The sequence below is a fragment of the Gasterosteus aculeatus genome, chromosome 1, assembly GCF_964276395.1.
Source record: "Gasterosteus aculeatus chromosome 1, fGasAcu3.hap1.1, whole genome shotgun sequence".
NCBI classification, from domain to species: Eukaryota; Metazoa; Chordata; class Actinopteri; order Perciformes; family Gasterosteidae; genus Gasterosteus; species Gasterosteus aculeatus.
The window spans coordinates 19,010,936-19,030,693 of record NC_135688.1 but is presented as its reverse complement, the minus strand read 5'-3'; the positions used below and the strand labels follow the sequence as shown (position 1 = coordinate 19,030,693).

General features: G+C 44.2%; 1 protein-coding gene and 1 long non-coding RNA gene across 3 annotated transcripts in view; one reads left to right on the top strand and one right to left on the bottom strand.

Moving 5' to 3' along the window:
- The window catches only part of LOC120833097 (leucine-rich repeat and fibronectin type III domain-containing protein 1-like protein), a 278,724-nt gene that overhangs the window by 15,210 nt on the left and 243,756 nt on the right, over window positions 1–19,758 (bottom strand). The gene's annotated exons all lie outside the window — the stretch shown is intronic.
- On the top strand, window positions 1,358–7,659 carry LOC144404597 (uncharacterized). The gene is made up of 3 exons (XR_013466543.1): window positions 1,358–3,139; window positions 3,298–3,502; window positions 6,082–7,659. It is a non-coding gene; the product is annotated as an uncharacterized LOC144404597 (long non-coding RNA).

Genomic DNA, 19,758 nt, shown 5'->3' with positions numbered 1-19,758 from the left:
TGATTCTGCCCTATACCTCATCACACTCAGAGAGAGGGGACCGGTGACCAAAAGAGACCTGATTGGCTTCAACACGATCCGATGAGGAAGATTTTCACACGAATCGGGTAAGAAGTTGATATTCTGATTTTCAAACGGGGCTTCCTGAATTATAACGGGTGATAACAGATTACAAAGACGGGTATTTAGTACTTTAGGATTTTTTTTCTCTCTTCTTAGAAAATCCAAATTTCGGTTATTTGATTGGGCTTCTAATGATGATAACTTGTCTTTTTATCCGGTTATTTGAAAAATGTGTATAAAATTATAAGAGTAATTGTACAGTATTTCCGGTTCATCAGCATCCAACTTTTTACTGAGGAAGACAGGGAGCAATGTGCACATTTACGATTGTATTCAGACTAACTATCTGAAAATCGCATTATTGTGACCCTTGACCAAAAGGGGGAAGACAGGGAGCAATTTGCGTATTACGATTGTATTCAGACTAACACTCTGAAAACGCATAATTGTGACCCTTGACCAAAGGGGAAGACAGGGGCAATTGACAATTGTGACCCTTGACCGAAGGGGAAGATAGGAGGGATTTTGAGAGTTCACTGGAATCGCAAAATCTCAGCCCTTGACCTAACAGGAAGACAGGAACAATATCGGGGTTTTCGGACAGTAATCTGAAAACAGATATTTGCGCCCTTGACCTATATTTATTAACCAATAGTTCTGGTTGGGTTTTAACTTGTATTTTTCCTACGTAAAAGAAAATCAAGACTTATAGTGACGACTATATTTTAAGTAATAAAAAGTATACTTCACCACGCCTGAAAGATGGGTGGTGTACACGGTAAAGGTAAAAAGGAAATGGGTTCTCCGGAGGGACCCATTGTGGATCTGATGAGAAGGAAATATGGAGATCAATCTCTAGAGTTTTTGCCCGAGTGGTCAAAAGATTTTGGGTTCCCTGCAAATGGTTCTTTCAGTAGAATAAAACTGAACATGTTACGAACAGGCTTAGAGGCAAAAGAGAAGGGTATAAAAACTCAGAGGGTGATAAAAGGCAAAGACTTGGAGAACATTGAGAAACAAAGTAAATGGTTAAAATGGTGGGAGGATGAATGTGAATGTAGAGAAAGGAAACAAATGGCTAAAGAATTGACATGCGCAAAAACCACATTGGTTGAAAAACCAGATCCAAATGTTATTGAACAAAATGACCGATGTGCTTCTTCTCCCTTGTATCCGAGTCTCACAGGGGCTGGCGGCCCTCTCCTCAACACATGCCCACCACCGTACCCTGCTTCATCTGCGAACCAGCAACCTCCATCTGCAGGAGCACATATCAAAGTTCACTACACCCGGCAGAGGGAGGAAAAGGAAGCGGCAGTGAAAGCAGCACAGGAACGACTCCTCGGCGAAGAGGAGGAAAAGAGACAGGCTGCTCTCCTCACTCGCTCTCGCTCTCCAGGAGCAACCGGAGGGGACACTTCTGCCATCAACAAACTGATTGCAGAGCAACCATCTACATCAGATGTTGTTTCCCCCTCTTTCGACCCAGAGGGAGTTCCCCCGGATGCAAAATCTGTGCTCCAAACCCCAATGATTCAAGTACCAGGACACTCAGGTCCCATACTTGTTTTCCGGCCTTGGACTGATACGGACATTAGAGCTGCAATGGCTCATCTCCCGCCAATACAGCACTCGGGAAGACTCGCGACTCGCGGATGTAAAGAAACATGCTGCGCATGCGCAATCCATGGACATGGAGAGAACTGACCACGAGGGGAAAAGGCGGTCACGTCAGATTGAACTCGCCCAACTGACTATGCTCCAAGCTGTCACTCAACTTGCCAGAAACGACCGCCCACGGGATCCCAACCAACGGGGCGGATTCAGGGGGCGTGGTCGGGATATGACGAGGGGACGCTCCTCCTGGAACCAGGAGGGATCACAGCTGTCTCCACCCAATGACTATGATACGTGTTTCCGCTGTGGCGAACAGGGACATTGGCACAGAGAATGTCCACAAAATGCACCTCGTAGAGGATGGGGGCGTGGACTGGCCAGACGAGGAAGGGGTGGCAACGCACATTCCGATTGACGTGAGGCGGAGGGGGAGGAGGCTGCATGTGAGGGGGAGACGGCAACCACGCTGAGGCCTCACATGATAAGGGAAGTAAAACACACACACACCGCAGCCTGCAATGAAGAAACGCTTTCTGCACTAACTCCCTGCACGCACACGCACACTCACACACACACACCGGAGCAACAACAAGCTCTCGTGGACATCACAGAGCAATTGAGAACACAACAAAAGCTTTCACTTAAACACACATATGCAAAGTTTTCAGGAAAATCATTTGAAAATATGCCCACCACTATGGTGAAAATTCAAGGGAAACTTTTATCGTTTTTGGTTGATTCGGGGGCTACACATTCTGTAATACAACAGAAGTATTTTCCAGGTCAGAAACTTAGTGGAAAACAGGTTTTCTCACAAGGAGCTTCAGGGATGACTATTGTAGAGAGATTTACGGCACCTATGACCAGTACACACACTGACTCAACTGACCCTGAACCAGACATCACAGTAAAACATTCCTTTTTGCTGTCCTCTTGCTGTCCCATTAATCTAATGGGCAGAGACCTCATGTGTTCTTTCGGCATTAGCCTCATCTCCACTCCTACAGGGTTGCAAGTGGTGAGAAGCAGAGCCATTGACCAGATGGCAAATACAGTTATAAGTGATCCAATGTTTGTGTACCAGTGGTGGCTTCCGGTTGACTCACAATCAGAACTGTCCCACCTGGCAGCATCACGCGTCCAGCCTGAGGCAGAGTGCATGGATGCTTCATATCTCCACTGCACAGCTCATGTGTCACATGGGCCAGATAAGCAATATGATGCATTATTTCTACAGGATCTGAATGATCAAATTGCATGTATGACATTGTTTTGGTCCACACTTAAATGTGCTGTGTCCGTTTCTCTCACCCCCTCTCAGCAGCACCTCTTTGATGTGGACTCTTCTTTCCCACACATCTCCTTGTCTAAAGCAGCAACAGACCAATGGAGAGATTTGGGACCTTTTGTCGCAGCGTGCGAGGCATTGGCAGATTGGGAGGCTACACCAGATCCACTTGTGATGCGCTCTCCGTCGACAGGCTTCTTTAAACAGCCATTCGCATTTTGCACACCTGCTCTCAGATCTGTTTATGTCATGGATGAAAATAACATATTTTCTGACACACACACTGATACATTTTTAACTAATGTCTCCTCTATTTCTCCTGCCCTCAGTTCTGTTCCAGACACCTTGTGGGCAGCGCATAAATATGACGTGGGACTCATCAAAAAATGTCAACCTGTGGTCATCACTCCTCGATCAGACTTCCGTCCCCACAAACATCAATACCCACTGCGCCAAGAGGCCATTGACGGTATAACACCGGTGTTCAACTCCCTCTTAAAGGCCGGAGTCATTGTTCCATGTCCTGACTCGCCGGTAAGAACACCTATTTTTCCAGTTAAAAAGATCAGAGATGCAGGCAAACCAACTGAGTGGCGCTTCGTGCAGGACCTAAAAGCAGTTAATGCAGCCGTCCACGCACGAGCCCCAAATGTTCCCAACCCTTACACCATTATGGCACAGGTTCCACCTGATGCTCGATGGTTTTCCGTGGTTGACCTCTCAAATGCTTTTTTCAGTGTCCCTGTGGACATTGACAGTCAGTTTTGGTTTGCGTTTAATTTCAATGGCAAGCCTTACACTTTCACACGCTTGTGTCAGGGCTACACAGAATCACCTACGATCTACAACGAGGCACTCAGGGAAAGTTTGGAGAGCCTCACTTTGTCTCCAGGAACAGCTCTTTTGCAGTATGTTGATGACTGTTTAATTGCAGCTCCAACACAAAAGCAGTGTGAACAGGACACACTCAAATTGCTTCAACACTTAGCAGCGGAAGGACACAAGGCCAGCCTATCCAAACTACAGTTTGTTTCACAAAACGTTCATTTCCTAGGCCATAACATTTCCGGTGAAGGGAAGACACTATCACCAAAACGCATCGCCTCAATTGTAACACTTCCAAAACCACAAACCAAGAAACAGATGATGTCATTTTTGGGAATGTGTTCCTACTGTAGGTCATTTATTCCAAATTACTCCCAACTCGAGCAACCTCTGTCCGCATTGATACATGGGAAAAATCTCAGCGCGCATGATAAAATTCAGTGGCTCCCTGCAGCCTCTCAAGCTTTCACGGACATGAAATGCGCGTTACAAGTTCCTCCGACTTTGGGTCTTCCTGATCCTCACAAACCGTTCACACAAACCGTTGCCGAACGTTCTGGATGTATGACATCAGTGCTCCTACAATCCCATGGCGATAAACTACGACCAGTCGCTTATTTCTCTGCAAAACTCGATCCGGTAGCAGCAGGCTTACCACAGTGCCTTCGAGCTGTGGCAGCTGCTGAAAAGGCTCTTACAGCCTCTCGTGACATTGTAGGCTATGCTACGCTAACATTATTGGTTCCACATTCGGTTTCACTGATTCTTCTCGAACAGAAGTCGTCTCATTTATCTGCAGCGCGTTACCTTCGATATCACACATGTCTCCTAGACATGCCGAATGTTACAGTAAAACGCTGCAATGTCCTCAATCCTGCATCTCTTCTCCCCACTCCGGAGGATGGAGAGGAGCATAATTGTTTGGCTGAGCTGGAAGCTCAGTGCACACCTCGACCAGACCTCGCAGACACACCTCTGCTCAACAGTGACATAGTAATGTATGTTGACGGATCTGCTTCACGGGATCCCCTGACTGGTTCTAATCTTGTGGGTTTCTCTGTGGTTTCAGACTCAACTGTTCTGTGTTCCGGCCCTCTTCCATGTCACCTCTCAGCCCAAGCAGCAGAATTAATCGCACTAACAGAAGCTTGTAAACTAGCTAAGGATAAAACGACAACCATTCACACTGATTCCAGATACGCTTTTGGCGTGGTTCATGATTTCGGCGCGCTGTGGAGACACAGAAATTTTCTCAAATCGGATGGCAAACCAGTGTTACACCACACTCTGATAGCAGAACTATTGGATGCCATTTTGTTGCCCACAGCTATTGCCGTTTGTAAATGTGCAGCGCACACATCCGGCACAGGCGACATCGCAAAGGGGAATGAGCGAGCAGACTTAGCTGCAAAAGCGGCTGCTAGACGTCCTCTTCCCAAACCATCACGCCCAGTTCCTGCCATGTGTTCTCTTCCCTCCTCTCTTGCAGCCGTGCAGTCCCTCTCTACTTCAGATGAGAGACGTTTTTGGTCCTCCTCAGGCTCCAAATTCATAGACGGCATCTGGTATGGTCCGAATGGTAATCCATGCTTACCTAAACATTTCTTCCCTCACTATGCGAAATTGACTCATGGGTTAGACCATGTGTCAAAAGGGGGAATGTTAAGTATCATTGATGCAACATGGTTCACAAAAGGCTTTGCAGCTTACGCAAGACCGTTTGAACATGTAATGATGGATTTTGTGGAACTCTCCCCATCGGAAGGTAAGAAACACTGTCTTGTAATGGTAGACATGTGGTCCAAATGGGTTGAGGTGTTTCCCTCCAGTAAGCAGACAGCCTCCACAGTGGCTAAAGCCTTGATTTCAGAGATCATTCCCCGCTGGGGAATCCCAAGCAAAATTTCTAGCGACAATGGTTCACATTTTGTCAACCAAGCAATCACAGAATTAAGTGCATACCTGGGTATTGACTTAAAAACACACTGCGCATACCACCCAGCTAGTGGAGGAGCGGTAGAGAGAGAAAATGGAACATTGAAAACAAAACTGGCCAAATGTTGCACAGACACAGGTCTACCGTGGACAAAAGCACTGCCCTTGGTTCTGATGTACATGCGGATGAGGAAACGAACACGCAGCAACCTAAGCCCATTTGAAATCCTTTTCGCAGTTCCTCCCCATATAGGTGTGGAAGCTCCAGGAACACCACTCCCTTCCACCACAATGTGCGAGAATGACATGTTAACCTATTGCATTCGACTGTCTTCCACTTTGTCTGATGTAAGAAAACAGGTTGTAGCTGCACTTCCAAGAGAAGCAACGGGTCCACTACACCGACTGCAACCAGGTGACTTCGTGGTGGTGAAGGACTTCAGGAGGAAAAGTTGGAAAGCTAAACGGTGGCAGGGTCCATTCCAGATTCTCCTGGTCACCCAAACAGCGGTCAAGGTAGCTGAAAGAGCAACTTGGGTCCACGCATCCCATTGCAAGAAGGTTCCAGATCCAGTACCAGCAGTGGGCTCAGGCGACCCTACCTCCACAACAAGTGTCAATCAACCGACACCACCGATCCAGTGACCACGGACGGGCAGTTGACCGACAGACACACAGTGCATTGTGATCTGTGTTGACTGTCTACAACGCGGGTGCCTCACAAGAAAGAAGGTTGGCAGACTCCACATCCCAACGTGTACCTGCGGACCAACACAAGAAGAAGAACACGGCCAGGACCCCTCCACATAGACACAGTAGTCGTTTGTGTCACTACGGTTTTTGAGATTTTGTAATCAGCTATCTAAAGAGTGGTTCTCTCTTATCATGGAACGACTCTGACGATAACCCCAACAGTGACTCGGACTCCCTTGACGAGCTGAACACTTACGACTTCGACACGTACGCATAGTGACATAGTGACACACTGTCTGTGTGCATTCCTGGTGTTCTACATGTTTTTTGTTTCACAGTAGCTTGCTAAAACAATGAGAAATAACATTCTCACAAAAACAGCTTTTATCCCTGCATTTATTAGTATGTAACGTAAATATGATTGATATAATGACCTTTCCACAATATTCTATATGTGTATTGTGTGAAAGGGGATCAAGTTCTGGTATTGTGATTTAAACATGTTCTCATTTCTTTTTTATTTCAATACTGTACACATGACATCTGGGGTGTAACGCTCAAATCCTGTGAGAAGGTTTCCAGTCTTTATCCTCTCCTAACAGATTTCTTCCTATTTTCCCATTTCGGAGGGTTTTTTTAGGGAGTTTTTGTTCTGTGGCAGGAAAAGTTTTGTGAGCGATGTCCAGATGTTCATGTTTTGTGATATTTGATGTGGTAGATATCAGCTAGTGAATTTTTAGAGTAGTCAATCTAAATTGATTGCATAGTTTGTGATTATTATGTAATCAAAAGAGTGGAATGTAATGGGAAAATGATATGTGACCCTTTTAGATGCTTCATTTGTATAACCAGTTTATTAGTTGCAAGTGCTTAGGTCACAAAGGCCCTGACATACGAACTGATGTCTCCCACTTGGATTAGATGTTTCCAGCGGCATAGCTGTAGAGACGGAACAAAGTGTTTGTTATGTCTATGACCACCTTTGTTTTAGCATGTTGGGAGAGCAAGGACGCGGTCAAAGAACTGATGTGTCTCACATGGACAAGGTGTTCCCAGTACCCTGGCTGTAGAGACTCAACAAGATGGTTAACGGTTTCTGTTGACGCCACCGAAATCTAAGTTTAGGTATAAGAACTGCCTCGATGTGTTGGGAAGAAAAGGAGGTTCTTGACAGTCTACTGACCACGTAGCTGTTGTGACCCTTTTTCCCTTGCAAGGAAATAAACGGAGAAAAGACATACTTGACTCAGAGCCTTTGATTCTTACTTAACGATTGTCTGTGCAAAATCTTCCACCACAGAAGTTGAGAGAATACACCCACAGAAGAAAGCGACACGGAGCAGAAGAGATGAGGCAACTTGGGACGCTGCCGCAATTTCAATTTCAACTTGAGAATGAAAAGGAACGAGGTAGAGTGGGATTAAAGAGCCTATGAGAAGATGGTGAATGACGTGAATGAAGGCCGACAAAGGAGAAGGCACTGAGGAGAGAAGTGATGAGGGGGGTACGAGGTGAGAAAAAGACATTTGGAAAAGGAGTTGGGGGTGTGAAAATATAGATGTGTCGCAGCTGAGGAGGCAGAGGAAGGAGGGGAAGATAAGACACGACACAGACAGAAAGGACAAACACACAAGAGAGGAGACGAGAGTCAACAATTGATCCAAATAAATCGACCTCGAGCAGCACATTGTTCCTGTTCCACTCTGGTCCCCTGGCTGTGTACGACACATCTCTCATTGTTGAAAACAAGACTCCATATGGACGGTGAGTGAAGGACCTGCCAGCATCACAATAGGACATGTTTAATGTCAGATTAAAAATGATGATCTTCGGGGGGGGGAGACGCACCTGCAGCTCTCTGCTCTACTCGTGTTTCGGCTATTATCATTGTCAACCTACGCGTGGGATGGTGCTTTATGGAACGATTCAAATAAGATGGACGGCGTCTCCATTGTCAGAACGCTAGTATGGTAATTATCAGTCGGGTCCGTCTTCACCATGACAGGAAACGAGGTATCAGCCTTTAGAATTCGGAATAAAGCCGCTGTGTGGCTGTTCAGGTTGAAAACCAGCAGGGAGGGCTTTAGCCGTGCCAACGTTAAGAGGATCACGCGTCAGCCCTGATTCCTTAACTAATTTGAGCTCACATTGTACTGGGGAAAAGACGAGGGAACGGCTTGTAGAAAAACTGCGATAAAAAGAGAACAAAGACAGAGTGTTCTGAGGGATGTTATCGTGAACAAGGCCACCCAAGGACCCACTCATCCACCGTGTGACACACACACACACACACTCAGGTGGAAGAAAACAAACATGCAGGAGTCTTGCTGGACATAATGCCATGTCCTGGTTTAAGAGGAAGAATTTTTTTTACACACATTCATATATTTGGAGGATATTGTACAAAAGTGAGATTCAATTACAAAACTGTCCACAGACATCTGCTAGTAGTCAAGCTGCAGCCAAAGGCCCGGCGCTGTGTCTGTTAATACTGTTTTCTGAAGCTTTAAACGTGTTGAGTAATCAGATTCACGGTGCTGGCGACCTCTAGGGGTCCGCTGCCCTCCATCACCAACCCCGTGCCCTCTGCCTGCAATCCACCACACATCTAAGAGCTCCTTCATGTCTTTGTATATGTGTGGACACCTGTATTCTCTCGACGCTTGTGTTTCCCTGCAGGTTTGTGTGTGTCCTTTGTGTGTGCTGTAGCTCTGGATGTGTGCATGACCTATATGCGTGTGTGTGTGTGTGTGTGTGTGTGTGTGTGTGTGTGGGCTATATATTATTCAGGTGTCAGCCGCTGTAGGCCGTACCTATTTATCAACACTGGAGGTGACGAGACAAGAAATGGAATTATAAGGCTGAGCCCCACCCACAGGGCGTGTGTGTGTGTATGTGGTTGTGTCTTTCTATGCAATAAAGAGAGACACACCAGGTATTATGGAGGTCTGGTCTATAAGTGTAGCAGAGTTCTGGGTCACAGCAATGGTGGAATAAAGGCTCCAGTATCTCCCTCTCTTTTGCACACACACACACACACACACACACACACACACACACACACACACACACACACACACACACACACACACACAACAAACTATTTGTTGCCTGTGTGGTTGCTGAGGTAACTTATGTCTCAGCCACTACGAGTCAAGCGAAACTAGCGGCACATTATTTGAATGCTTTTAATTGCCGCCACCACAAACCGGCTGTTAGGAGATTGTGCTCATTTCATGCTAAGAGCAAATCTACAAGTTAAACCTCGAAAAGAAAAACTGAGCGGAAGGACAAATGATACACAGGGAGAACTGGTAGAGTAGCTCCATAACTTGGTCACTTTTGTTTTCAGTTAGTTAGATGTTTGTGAAGCACCAGCAGGAGTACAACTTAACAAGGTTAATACTTTTACTAATAAAGTCTGTTATATTTTGTTAATGAAATATGCTTTTTCGCTCATCCCCCAAAAAGGTTTGTCAATGGGGAATTCCTCATTTTGACCGTTGCATTATTACACATGGTGTGGTAGTGCGACTCAGCATGCCTAAGCACTTGTATGATGTCTTTGTCAAATCCGAAAGAATAACCAACTTGGGCTTCTGGACTACAAGTTAATCAAACACAAACTACAATAACTGGAGGTTCATGGTTTGTTATTCCACCAAGTGTACTGAATTTTTCTTTCTTAGATGAAATACATTTTTTTTTATCCATATCTATGAAATCTATTTTTCTTTTGGAGTGAACAATTCCAGCTAGGCCCTCAAACCACTTCCTGTTAGTTGCTTCTTTAGGATCAAAGGCTCTTGCATAGTCCTGCTTTTCAAATTTTGCCGGCTTTAAAAAATAAACTTGACGTTTTGTTACGTCTATCACATTTACTTGTGCTTCCCAAAGCTGTATGAAAGGTCTTGAACGCCTAACTCAGCTTCTTGGTGTATTCGTAAGCAGGCTGAGTTACAACGTACTAAAACGAAATGTGTAGTGGCAGTTGGAGCGGACAGACAGTGAAGGTCATCCTTTATATTCTATTTTATATTACCCTTGCATTGGCCATTGAAAAAGTTACAATCCTGCATGATAGAAAATCTGGGAAAGATGGGAGCTAAAAGCAGTTTAACTACGTCAGCATGGCAGTGTGTGTCATTTCATTGTGTGAATAATGCAACCCTCAAAATGACATGAAAAACGTCAAATGCCACATAGGACTTAGGGAGGAGCATGACCTCAAGTGTTGCCTCTCTGTCTGGCCATGACAGCTTTGTGAATAATGCAGTGGCCACAGCTGTATAAAAGCGAGCGACTCAGGATTTCGCTCAAGGGCCGGCACTAATCCAACACATAACTTGGGTTGCAGTGTGAAATGGCTGTAAGTTCCCATTCACCTTATGCTCCATTATTAAATGACAGAGCGCTGAACTGAGAGAAATGTGTTTTGATTTGCTTCTGGAAACGCCCCCATACAGCTTGGCTAGTCAATCCTTGCTCCTTTGCTCATTAACTTTAAGGTGATTAGTACTGGAATCCTGTTCTCACATGAAAAATGACAGCCTTTCTCATATAGATATTTACTCCAGTATTGTGGTTTTCTCAATCTTGAGCTGCATTTTCATTCATGCTTAATTCTATTTCAAGTATATTCAGTCCTTCAAATCTTAAATAAGACTCTCGTGCCGGATCCTTTTACTGTGAATACTCTTGTTTGTTGTTAGGTGAAGAACCAGAAAATTAGTAAAAGTATAGCCATTTGTAAAACAGTCATTAATATTAAAAGACTAAATGGTGGCTGGTTCAAAACGAGTTAACATTCACGCCCCTTATGTGGACTTAAATATGGGATGTGTTCAATATAATGTTGAGATTGTATTATTTACTACAGAAATAGTTTTATGTTTTTTTATGTTATTTTAATGTTTTTTCGTGATAGGTGTACAGGGTGATTTAATTAAGTAAAGCGGGTGAGTTGCTTTTATTTTTGATATTATTTAACAAGATGTGAAAACATTATGTAAAATATTAGCGCTATACATGCTGTTTTTCGGTCTAGCAGTGGATGGCAGATGTTATGTGATTTATTTATTTTTTTTATCTGGAGGAAAGTAGCTATTGATGTTGTTACAGCAGCTTGTGGGAATTTAACTATGAATTCAATTCCTTTCCCCCAAAAAGCTATGCTGCAGTAAAGTATTGTTATCTTCTCACAGCAGCTATACAACGACGTGTACAACGACATCTGCCGTGTCGGGCCAATGCCAGCGCACGGCTAATTCCTCGGCGTATCTTTTTACAGACTCTGGTTAAGGCAATTTTGACTTGCATAATTAAAACAGTATTTGGCTCGAAAGGTAAGGAGATACTTTAAAACCGTTAAATCCCCTTAATACATCACGCGATAAATGCCATTTCCTCTGTTAATGTGCACAATTAACAAAAAGAAAATGCCATTAACGCATGAGGAAATCATTGTCGGCGTTGATGGATTGCTACTTTAACACATTTATAACGCGTTAACGTGCCCAGCCCTAATATATATATCAAATACATTCAAATGATTAAATATAATAGTACTGCTTGTATGATAATAACATGTGATGTTATAAAGTAAAGGATTTCATGCAGATGGCAAAAAACTGACAGAACAAATGTCTTGATCTGATGATCACACAAGACTACATAAACAGACACAATACATGACATCAAACAAGCATTCAGAGATAAACGTGTGAAACATTATCTTCTGGGAGCATGCCAAGAAGGGCCTGTTGAATAAAAAAATTCTTTGTTCTTATCTGAAGACACTGACCCGAGAGAGAAGCAGAGAGAAAAGCCCATCAATAATCCCATGATACAACAGCAGGGGAACCCGTTTAATGACCAAATAAAACATTTTATTCCTGGAAAGGTGCTTTTATGGAGATTCCACTGGAGGTATAAAATATGCATTTCTAATTTACACAAGGTCAGGGTGAGAGTTCCTCGCTACATATCCTCAGTTTCATATTCTCACATCCTCTGGATATATACAAGGACAGAAAGAGCGTTGCAGAGGAAAACAAACTAAACAAGTTGAATGGAGGATGGCGAGTAGGATGAGTGGAGGGAGTACAAGAAAGCAGCCTTGCTTAGATGAAGAGACAAATAGAATACTAATTATAAAAAAGAAGCATGGAACCAGTTGGGGCACACACGTATTACCATGTCTCATAGATACAGTAACTCACCACAGAATGAAATGTTTGCATGTAACAGATTAAACAAAACAAGACCAGCAGAAAGAGAAAAGCTTTTTCCCGCAGAAACAATCTGTCTGAGCAGTGACTGACTTCTGAGCTTGAACATTAAAGACGTTAACTTTAGCTGCATAAATACTGATAGTATGTAACAAAACAAAAAAAGAATCTTTCAGAATACAATTTTTTTGCCAATAATCAATTCCATTCATGCTCAGATCAATATCAAATGTATTACTAAGTACACTAAACCGCAGCATTTAAATGAAGTGATTTTGAGCCCTGCAGACAAGGTAGTTTTAGCTTTGGTTGGGGTTCCATTTTCACAGGAAACCACTCAGTTGGGTTGGGGAAAATATCGTATAGTGGGTCAAAATAACTTGGGAAGTGCTGCATTACCCGAGCTAAATGGCAGATAAACGGCTTCCTGGGAGAAAGATCGTTTTGTTGGACCCATCCGCTTCCTACCCGATGGAAGCACCTGCTTCCTTTATACTTCCTCGTTCATGATAACGTGGAGTGTAAAATTATTTGGACAAAACGTTTTTTTCTGTCGAGCTTCGAATGCTGAGCGAGACCAACCTGATGGCTGAGGTGGAAGCTGACGTTTAGGAGGCTTTTAAAAACCTGGTGAATTGGGGTCCACCTTCACATTGTTGTAATATGAGTGAGCTGACCCTTAAAGTATTAAGGCGGCCTGATGGTTCTAGTAGGAATTACAGGATTGTCTGACTCTCATCAGTGATTCCAGAACAAAAGAGACATTCTGACTTTAATGAACATCTTTATACAACAAAGAGGAGTGAAGAGAATGATACGAGGCCTACAGAGCAAAACAAAGGCATGAACTACATTTCACTCAATGGATTTTTTTTTTTAGATGTTGTTTCAGCGTTAGGAGCCTGAATGGGAACACAGCCAGAGGGACACTGGCAGGACTTGTAATGCAGAGAGTGAGTCGGACAAAGAGAAAGATGAAAAGGGAGACGGGCGGCAGAGAGGAGCGAGGCCATCGTTAGTGAGAAAAGGTCAGCGTGGCCTAGAGGAGCTACACACACGCGTGGGTGTGTTTGGTGAAGGGGAGGTGAACAAGTGACTGAGGTAGGGGAGTGAGGTCACAAGATAATGGTGTCAGGTACAGCGTCTGTATACCGGATGACTCAGATCTCACAAAAAATAGCGGTTTTATTCCATCCACCACACCTGTGCCTCACAAACCTTTGTACGGAGACTCAAGTCCCCACTTTGTGGGAATGTATGTGTTCACTTGCAGCACTCATGAATGACAAAATCCCTCCTTCTGGTAATAAAGAAATGTAAAGTAACAACAACATACTCTCCAAGTAGAAGAAAGCACGGACTGAGGCCACAATTCCCTAAAATGAAGTGAGTTATATCTCGGCCCCTGATCCACCTTTCACACACACTAATGGAAAAAAGGGCTGGTAGTGTTTTTCTAAGTCTACTAACTTACGAACAAACTGGACCAAAAATGTCTTATTTTTTTCATCATCGCCTCATGGCACAACTGTTAGTAAAGTGGACATCTACAGGTTAAATTCATTGTATATCCGTTGGAACCGTTGGAATGTGTGACATCCCCATTCTAGAGCCAATGATTCCTAAAGTCTCAAGCTGACACGGAAAACCGCTGTAAGATCTGCCCCCCTGCCGTCTGGAGCAGTGACTGAGAGCCGAGCTCGGAGTCTGAGCACAGGAGAGAACCTTTTGATTTGATCTCGGCCTAAAAGCCAGCTGTCAACTTCTGTACCCAAGGTTTTACCCAGTGGAGACGCAGCGGGACAAACGTGACATTTGGCTGATGGAGGTGGAGAAGAGACAGGAGGAACAAAAAAATTGACAGGGAGGGACAGGAGGGACATACTAGGTGATGGAGCGAGGGATGAGAGAACAGTGACTTTCTAAGAGCTCTGTGCACTGATTGGGTGATATGAAAATGAGGGTCGTAGAAGAAGAAGCTGATGCCTCATCCTCATTTCACAATTTCAGTCCCATTCACTACCCCCCATATATCGAGTCAAAGAAAAACCCCTCTCAGCATCAAGCCACCCTCCCTCATCTCCGCCTTTCTACTACCCCATTCTGCCTCTCTCTCTTCTTTAATCTCCCTCCTTAGAGGCAGGATGGTGATTAGAAAACCGGCATACTCACAATTTTGAATATACGCACGCACGCACGCACACACACAGCTTCATAAAGCCTTTCATGCAGACACACATATTCCAATTCTGGACCAAAAGAGAGTGGAAGAGAATATTGAAAGGAGGGGGAATCAATAGATTAATTTCCTGGTGCTCACAGAGGTGGATCTCTCCTTGGACCCATAATCCTTAGTGTGCGTGCAAGAGTGAGTAAGAGACAGAGAGAGAGAGAGAGCTGAAGGATAAAGCTGGTCAGGTTATTCTTGCCCAGAGGCAAAACTGAAAAAGAAGGACGGCACATTGTAAAAATGAAACTTCCTCTCCTTCCCCTCCCCTCCAACACAGAGGGGAGGTCGAGAGAAATGCTGATTTGTTCTCGACGGTTTGATTCAGGACCTTTCTGACTGTGCATCACATTTTGATGGAGACCAGAGTGCATGAAACTGAGGTGATAACAATCTTTGTTGTCACCCTCACAGGCCAGTCAGGATAATAAACAGAGGGGAGAACAAGTATTTGATACACTGTTGATTTTGCAGGTTTCCCCACTTACAAAGCATGTACAGTGGGAGTCTCATTTTTATCATAGGTACTCTTTCAACTGTGAGAGACGGAATCTAAAACAAATCCAGAAAATCACACTGTATGATTTAAAGAATATGATAAAATAAATATTTGGCAATTATTTGGCAGTTACATGCACTACCTTTACTTTGTAAGTGGAAAACCTTCAAAATCGGCAGTGTATCAAATACTTTTCCTCCCCAATGTATGTATATACAGTAATATATATATATATATATAATCATATAATATTTAGTCGTCTTCTCTGCTTAAATCTGCGCTCTCCACTTCTGTGGGCGACTGTGGGTGAGTGGGGAGCACGGTCGTCCTCCAATCAGAGGGTTGTGGGTTTGATCCCAGGCTCTGCTAACCCGCATGTCGACGTGTCCATGGGCAAGACACTTAACCCAATATTGCTCCTGTAGCTGCGACTACAGTGTGTGAATGTTAGTTCTGATGGCAGGTGTCACTGTGTATGGTTCTCCTGTCATCAGTGTATGAATGGGTGAATGATGTCATGTAGTGTTAAAGCGCTTTGAGTGGTCGGAAGACAAAAAAAGCGCTATACAAGTACAGTCCATTTACTATTTACCGGAATGTGATCCTCTCTGGTGCATGCGCTCCTACAGCTCGTCCTGTGGAGGCAACAACACCCACCAATCCCCTAAAGACACTACGGTGTTACAATAAGTCAGCCTCGTCATGCCCACGCAAGGCCAACTCAAAAGCCCCAATTATCTTACAATGATAATTATCTTATCTGACTGTGTTTTTTATCCCCTGTGTCTCCTCACGGCAGTCCTATGTGCAGCTGGGGGGGCCATGTTTACTATGTCAAATACGAGGCATCCAGTTTGAGGCATCCACGTGTTCCTTGGTGTTCTTGTGTCTTCTTATTTTATCAGACATGTCCCTCACTCGTGTACTTGTCCCTGCTGTTAATCTGAAAAATACATTGGGCGGCAGACAGGTTTACGTTATTCCTAATTATATTTCTAATTATTTATTAATTATCTGTCCTGATCAACGACGGCGAGGAAGCCCACCGTAGTCCAGCGCAGTCCAAAGGTCTTTCCAGTGTCGAGCAGCTCCTTTTATTTATCGCTTTCGTAGGGCACCTGAGGCCCAGAAACCAGAAGTTTTAGTTGTCCTTTTTCCTCTCACTCCTCTCTCAGCCTCTGGCAGTTTATTGCTCCTCCAACTAAAGATCTGTCCAATTTCATAGCCTTCCTTTCCCCGCCTTCTTTTTTGCCAGGTGGAAAGAAAACAAGTCTGCAGACTTTGGTCTGCTACAATGTGTACCCGAAATGGTTTGACCAAAAACTTGCGCGTCATCATCAGGCTGATGGTAAAAAATTGTAGATCACACATTCATATCATTAATCAGCAAGCGGCCGAACTGCTTCACAGACTCGCCTCCTGTGGGCCAATCCTCCATGGGCGCTAGTGATGTGTCATTTTGAACGAATCCTTACAAGGACTCGAGAGTAACGAGTCCACTCAAAAAAAGATTAGTTCATTTTACTGAACGAGATTCAAAGAACCGAGTCGGTAAAATGGTTGGTAATATCTTACCACCCCGGCAACAAAGGACTCGAAGAAAGATTCGTTCATTTTACTGAACGAGATTCAAAGAACCGAGTCGGTAAAAAGATCCGAACTTCCCATCACTAATGGCCGCAAAGCTGGTCGTCCGAGAAAGATGATACTACGATTGGCCAGGCTGAGTTAGAGGGGCGGGACTTGAAGCTGTGTATTGTTAAGTTCAGGTAATAGAAACACTTTGTTCAGGTCAGCGAGGGATTTCAGATTCGGCCATCAGATTGAGCCAGGTGGGAAGGAACATCACGATGACCAACCTGGGCGGAACCACGTTTGAGTGTGCAGCCAATCACATACGACTATAAAATAATGGACACACCACACGAGATTCCAAAAGACTGTACTGGGGAGAGGAAAGTTGGTCACTGAACTTGTGTGAATCTCATTACCCGATTTGTCACACCATTATGATAGGGAAGCGGCGACCTAAAGCTTAGAGGGGGTTTGGACTGGATCTCAGCAGCTGGGAAAATGAAGGAGCAAAACCCCTCCTCGCTTCTAGCCAGCCCTAAACAACCTCCGTGATGAACACAGAGCTGCTGTTGTGCTGACTGGCTGCTCAGTTCACACAGTTAATGCAGTTCAGCAGTATTGGACGGCTCCCAAATGGCGTTTGAAGCGAGCCGGGGAATAACAGCGGGTCGGCTCGTTCGACTTTTCCTCAAAAGATAAAGATGCACGGTTTGGACAAGACGCTTGCTGGGAGGCTGACTGCATGGGCACTTATAGAACAGCGTGGGGTAAAAGTGACGTTTTTACAGCCTGCAATACTTTTGCCGATACGGCATGTTCTTACTTTGTTGTCCGTGTAAGGCACCGCACTAGATGCTGGTCAGTCTCTGTCTTCTTGTTCTAATGATGGACTCAGTCCTGCAGAAGCAGATTCCTCCTTCACTGCTCTGAGAATGCAGGAGGGGCACAGTCCTCTCATTCAGGCTTAGAAAGGTCTGCTGCAGACTCTCTTCTTGAAGATTGTGATTGAGGTCTACTACAATCAAACTTGCACATGTTGTGCAGCAGACTGTTCTCACACAGCGTTCGTAGGCTTACCCACAAATCCATGTTTGCGTCCACATAATCATCAACCTGGATGGATAAAAATCTGAAAAAAGCCACACAGGATGGGCAGAATGGGATCGATGAACAAAGAAAATTACACATATTTCACTGAGGAGATCTTTGCTTTTGCCTCGTGTGAAATGCAAATATTTAATTTATCTGTCAAGGTTATTCTGAGCACACTATATTATTTTCCTAAGGAAAATAGGAATCAAACTAAATTAGTTTAAAAGAGCAGAATGCCTATTAGGAGCGGAAATTGTCACATGTTGCTGGATTTTCGTAGGAAAACAAATTAAAAAACATAACCAAGATAACATATTATACGTGAGACATGCTTTGGTCAAAAGTATCATGTCTCTGAGAAGAATATCGAAGAATATCTAAGAATGTCTAAGAAAAAGGCAAACATTTGCCACCTTTACCTACAATAATGAAAGCAGCAAAAATGTACATGCTGGGGCTTTTATATCTACTACTACAGCAAATGCTCCCCGTCTTGTGTTGCATCGATGTAAAAGAAGATGCTCATAAATAAACATCAACCAAATGTGAAGTATAATGTACAATTTTTACCTGCAGCGATGCCAATTTTGAGAACACCTTTTAATGTCAAACTAAGTTTGTGCAGGCTGACGACCAACTACAGAATCGTGTTGACCCAGAGCAGCTTCTGGCAGTGTGTCTGGGCAATACTTACTGTACTGTGACTGTAAGCTGTTTTATTCAGTGGATTACAGTTCCTTCTAGTGAATATCAGTATATTTGTGCAAGATGGACATGCTCTTCCATGTAGTGGCTGTTTAATTAGTGATAATCAGTAGCGCCTCTAAGAGGTTATTTGTGTGAGGTCCAGGCATATAAACTTAATGTGGAACTCGCCATGCTGTAAATAAGCACACCGGCACAACCTCAAGAAAAAAAGAAATGATAGCAAACTATCCTTTGCTCGGTAATTACAATAATGGATGTGCTGCGGTGCAGAGTACAGCGCTTGTCTCAGTATGTGATGACGAGGAGCCGCTCTGACTGCAGAGTGTCTGCAAACCGGGCTCCAGACTGCAGAGGCGGAGCAGAGAGGGCAGAGTGGGCGTAGCGAGTGTCCTCCATCACAGTGTGCAGTGGAGAGGCCAACGCTGTACCTCCGCCACAGAGCTCCAATGAAATGAAATTGTGCCACTCTGGAGTCCAATGTTCAAGCACTGCTCCGGTGCTCTTTTACAGGGAAGGAAGGCCAGAAGAAGTTGACTCCCTGTTTATAATTTGAGAGCGTGTGCGGTGGCCAGCAGGGACAGTGTTTCGGACCAGAGATGGAATTTAATCAGGGTTTTGAGATTTGCCCAAAATGTTGGTGTTTCTGAAAGATCGCTATCTCGTGACTCCTTTAGTTGATCTGTTTTCTTGACTCCCCTCTCCACATCACTACCCATCCATTCTCAATCCGCTGGAGAAACATTTGGTGTAAACACCGGGCTCAAGGGAACAACAGCGGCCGGGGTAAGAATGGAGGGAGCAATCTTGTTTCACTTCGAGAGCTCCGGTTTTCCATCCCGGACAATGAAAACTTCAAAGATCTTGGAAGCACGAGAGGCTGCATCTCTGTGCCTGAAGGCGGCCAAAGGAGAGTGAATGAAGAAGAGAGTACCTACTGTAAATACACTGAAATAAATAACTACATAGCTCACTTTCTGTTTGATTTCACACTGGTGCAGACATCAAT